The sequence below is a fragment of the Benincasa hispida genome, chromosome 11 (assembly GCF_027475165.1).
Source record: "Benincasa hispida cultivar pf3 chromosome 11, pf3_genome.v1.1, whole genome shotgun sequence".
Taxonomy (NCBI): Eukaryota; Viridiplantae; Streptophyta; class Magnoliopsida; order Cucurbitales; family Cucurbitaceae; genus Benincasa; species Benincasa hispida.
In genome coordinates, this window is record NC_143488.1 from 12,119,193 (window position 1) to 12,125,192 (window position 6,000).

Genomic DNA, 6,000 nt, shown 5'->3' on the forward strand with positions numbered 1-6,000 from the left:
ATTATATAAATATGATTCATATAAAAACTATATGTTATAATTGAATGTGAATATGATTCATATTAAATTTATATAGTTATATAAGAGAAACAAATGTTTGAATATGATTCAAATATTAATTGTATGAATATGATTCATATAGGAACTATATGTCAAAATTAATATGAATATGATTCATATTAAATTTATATATTTTATTGAGAAGTGTTATAGTTTGAATATGATTCAATTATTATTTATATGAATGTGATTCATATAAATACTATATGTTAAAATTAAAATAAATTTGATTCATTTTAATACCTTAGATTATTTGGAGAACAATAAACTATAGTTTATGTTATATGTGATATAATATTAACTATAAGTTATATGTTATATGTGATATAACATATAGTTTAAATTCTCATTCTCTCACGTACCAAATGAGGAGAGAGAAAATTTCTCTCTCTCACTCTATCTGGTCCTTCTCCTTCACTCTGTGTTGTTTACAGAGAATAATTTTTTTTTTCTTTCAATTCTCTTCTCCTTCCCTCACGTCAAGATTGAGTGCAAGCCTACACCTCTACACAGTTCTCGTCCTTGAGAATAACGGAGAAGACCCCTTGGTGATGTTCATTCCTATTCGTTGAGTTCATGGATATCGAGTTTGTGAGATCGAAAGAAGACGACTCCAAATTGGAGAGGAATGTGAAGAACTGGTCTTCAAAGGTGAGTGATTTCTTAATCATTTCCTCTCTAATTGGCACTGTAGAAAGCATGCTTAGGTTTATGTTTTTCATGGTTTCGATCACTCTGAATGTTCTGCGTTCTGTAAAACAAAATTTAGAGATTAATGCATCTAATTGCTTATGCTGCGGGAAATTCCAATCCCTTCAATTGGTATCAGAGTCATCTCGAATCTCTAAATTTCGTTTTTGAAACTTTAGTTCAGAGTTTTGGTGGGTGCATAATGCATTATGAATGTATGGATTTTTTTCATATTAGATGGTTTCGAAATTGGCCTAGATTTTACTACTTTAAAAATGTTTAAAGTTGTAATTGCCTGGTGTTTTGGGCGTTTAATTTTATGTAATCGAGTTTGTAATCTTTCGTATCATTCGTGATGGAGTTCTGGCTTCAAAACGATGATATTTTGGAGCAAGAACGGAGTACATCAGATGAACGGGGGAAGCAAAGTAGGCCTTTTGCCTTACAGTATTGCAATGCTAGTATCAAAATGTTGCAACGCTCCAGATGGTCAGCACATGTGTCAATATACCACTAGATTGTGGGTTTGAGCCTCCCAGAAATTAATAACAACAATATTGGACCGAAATTGATATATTAAACATTAATTAAATTAATATAACTGTTATATTAATTTAATTAATGTTTAATATATCAATTTCGGTCCAATATTGTTATTTTATTTAATTATACATATGACGTATAGTTTAAATTATTTATATGTCATATGCTATGCCATATAGTATAAATCCCACCATAGGACAAACATAAAATCATGCATCATTTTAATATAAAAGTTATATTATATAGTTGCATGATTAAGTTATGCATGCTCATGCATTTTAATATAAGAGTTATATTTAAATGCATTTTTATATTGTTTCATTAATAAAAAAACATGTTCATGCATCATGTTTATAATAGTTATAATATATGATGACATGTCTATATAATATGCATGTATTAATTTTAATATAAGATTTGTTATAATTAATTATTTATTGGTATTTTCATCAATAAATTAATATAAGTGTTATATTAATTTAATTAATGTTTAGGATGCCAATTTTGGTCCGATATTGTTGTTTTATTTAATTATATATATGATGTGTGATTTTAATTATTTATATGTCATATTGTATGTCATATATTATAAATCCCACCATAGGACAAACATAAAATCATGCATCATTTTAATATAAAAGTTATATATATAGTTGCATGATTAAGTTAAGCATAATCATGTATTTAAAATACATTTTAATAAGAGTTATATTTAAATGCATATTTACATGGTTTCATTAATTAATATAAGAGTTATATTTTATTAATGAAAAACATGTTCATGCATTATGTTTATAATAGTTATAATATATGATGGCATGTTTATATAATATGCATGTATTAACTTTAGTATAGGAGTTATATTAAAGTAATGTATGTTTACTATATGATTTCCATTAATGTCTTAATTTGAGTTATATTATGTTTGTTTAATGAAAATGAAAATGCATGAAGCATGACATTATCTTAGAGATATAATTGTTATATTTTTGTGTATGTCATTAGATGCATGGCTTAAGTTTTAATTGTTTCATTAAACTTTATAATAGTTATAAGTTAAATGAAATTAGAATTAAAATCTATAATTAAGAGTTGCATGCAAACATAGGTTAAAATTAATTTTAAATATTTTAAAATTAATTTCACCTAGACCTATGTTAATATTTATTTCTAATATGATTAATCTTTTAATTCCCTTTTAATAGGATTAAATTTGAGGAAATAAAAGATTTATTACATAATTGTCTATAAGGGACTTTTGTCTGAGGAAGGTTCTGTCTAAGGCTGGGGTATTTAAGCTAATGGAAATGGAACACTCCTACCTAGGAATTAACCTGGAAGGTGAATTAGACAATAATGTTATAAGCATGCAATGAATGATTTAGGTTTATTAAAGTGTTTAATAAACAAGAATCAACATTGTTAAACTATCTAATATAATTGTTATATTAGGGCAAGTTAACAATTCACTTAGATAAATTTATTAGCCTAATTGCCTAAGTTATGAACCTTCTTTTGTAAAACACTCAGTGGGAGAAAAACGATGTATTTACTTCTATTTTCTTTTCACGTTTCTCCCCAAATAGTTCACACCGTGAGATCTATGTTCGGCCTTGAGACATCTTTACTTATGTCCCCCTAAGGATGGTGTTTGTATTGGTCAGGTGAATGGAGAGAGTGTTTATAGTAAGTGGGAGAGGGATGCGTGTCAACACATCCCACGGTCTCCTTCATTAGTTTGCAGTAAACATTCATGCTCGGCCTTGAGACACCTTTGCTTGTGTCTCCCTACGGATGGTGTTTGCATGAAATTTTACCCAAACTCTAGAAATGGATAGGATTGCTCTAGTTTTTTTCCCCAATCGATTTTTCTCTATGATTGACTAATTGAGACATAACTCTAGAATCTAATATGAAGGGTTACACTTACAAGAAACTGTTAAGTAAGTTAATGGTTTCTTGATCAAAATTTGGTAACTAGATGTTATAGGAATAAAGAGTTATTTTGGCATAACATTTGGTTAAGAATGTCTCAATCTAGTGAAAGAATGACTGATTGCCCTACGATGGCTTTTATTCTGACTCACTGGATTATCATAACAATAGAAATTTTGCATTTATATGAATGAGATTCATATTTAAATTCATGGGTTCATCTTTAAATTTATTTGTTGAATTAGAATGGATAATAGATTGCATATAATCGATTAACATGTTTTATATAATTCAAAGTTATGTCTATTTCTATAAGTTTTAATTAGCGGTATAAGTCAAAGATTTTGATGAATATATTACATTGAAATTTTTCTCAACACATAAGAGCAGTGTACTTTTTCTTTTAATTTGGGAAATATTTTCAAAAGAATTGTTGTCATTTCATGAAGTGTTCATGAATAAACTTTGCAGCAGTAGCTTATTGTAATTATCTACATAACATATGATGTGTCTAGATAAAAATATGATAAAACATATTGTATGTTGGAGTCATGGGAAGCTAAATGATCTATAAAGTTAAGTATCATCAGGGTTCCAAGAAAATTATAATGACTAGAGCTAATGAGGAAAAAATTTCCTAATTAGTTTGGGATGTCAGTTGTTGAGGGTTTTTGGAAATGTCTCGAAAAGAAGAAAAATGAGAACAAGTAAATCCAATTTACTAAATTTATGGTATACAAATTCACGCCTTGATAGCTGAATAATGATTCACTATCAGAATTTTTCTTCATTACAATCAGATTGTAAATCTTAGCGAATACTTATATAAGTGAAATAGTTCTACTAATTGACAACATGATGCTCATCTCATTTAAAGTTGTTGGAGGCATTAAATGTTAATTTTGTTGAATATGGTGCTTTTATCACCATAAGAGAAATTTCACTTCTCCAAGCTTTATTACTAAATATTTCATAGTGTATGAATAGTTAATGATAAGACATGTTTTTTCAAAAGTCGTTTCTGAAAACATGTTCAACTTTAATTAAATGCATTTTTGTGCATTAAAATGTAATGATATTTATTTATGTTGAATATGGTACTTTTATCATCATAAGTGACATTCAATTTCTCCAAGGAAAATTACTAAAATATTTCATAACATTTGAATAGTTTTGATAATTAAACATGTTTTCAAAAGTTGTTTTGAAAATATGTTCAACATTAAATATACACATTTTTGTGTATTAAAGGTTAACACATTTACTACTCAACCATGAGAATGTAAAGATTAATGAATCTGAAAATAAAGACAAATTTTATTCTCCGGAAGGATACATGACTTTGGTTTTTAGAAATGACAATTACGGATAATTCTCTAAGAGTTAGAGTTAAATTATTATTACTTGTCAAAAACCTTGCTTCTCATGCAGGTGTGTCATTAAACCTTATTAGATAAGGTTATCTAGCCAATATTCGATTTTCTTTCTTTGACCCAAGTGGTCCTATTGTCACACCCCGCTCCAGATTACCTCTTAACCTGGATGGAATGGTGACTGCTTCAGTTACCAACTCTTTTGCTGGCACTTACTACCTATCTAACCTGTTAAATTTTTCTCAAACCCTGAATACATACATATCATCAATATACTAACATATTAACTCAGAACTTAACACATTTATATTACAGGGTTTAGCAGCATTGTTCATACATGAATATTACAACTTAGTGAGCCCCATCTAGGATACTAGTCACTAGACTGACACATGTGTATTAACTAATACAGGTCTTCAATTACGCTTCCTTTAACCTGTTTCTTTGAGTGGCAGAGCAGCAGCAGAAAAGTATTTTAGGAACTGACCGCTACCTGAAAGGAAAACATTTGAAAACATGAGCTAGAAGCCCAGTGAGTGACTTAATAAAAACATAAATCTCATGCTTAAACTGAAAGCTTGAAAACATATTACTGGAACTAAAATATGGCAAGCAAACGTGTACATAAAACCTTTAAAACCATTGTATCTGAAACCTGAATCTTAGTTGAGAATAAACATTCATCACTCTAATTCCCAATGCCAAGCAATGGCCAGATGAGACCCCTACTTTGATCTTTTTATACTGAACTACGACTAGGAGAGACCCTTATGTCGATCTCTTTAAATATACCGATGGGTATCTCAAGCAACTTCCTCTAAACATAAACATGATAACTACTCTTAAACACCATTAAACGTCATTATTCCCTAGTTGAGAACGAGCATACATCGCTCTAGCTCCCAACGTCTGTTATCAGCCAAGAGACCCATACTTCGGCCTCTCATTCAGACCTGCCTACGTGCACGTGGAGTTTTCTATGTACCGTCAACACCTTAGGTACATTTATTCAGGTACCTTCCTTACCTTCAGTATCCGGCTCACTTAAGCTATCAAGTTCTCGAAGAGTATTAAAAGAAAAATTCTCAAATATAGCATAGAAAACTCTTTAGGATACCTTCCCTACCTTCAGTATCTCTTTTCATTATGTTTAAGAATACCAACGCATGTACTTTGACAACCTTAGGTATTTAAAACATAGTACATCAAGCTTTATTCAACCTTAGCTTTAATCCTAATGCATGCTTCATACTTTGTAAAATAAGTTGGCTTAAATCATGTTGAACTAGCTTGTAAAAACCATTAGCATGCGTTAGACATGGAAAACATACTTGGAAAACTCATACATTAGTAAACATCATGCGTTGGTCATGCTTTCAATCATAGAAATAAGTTGCTT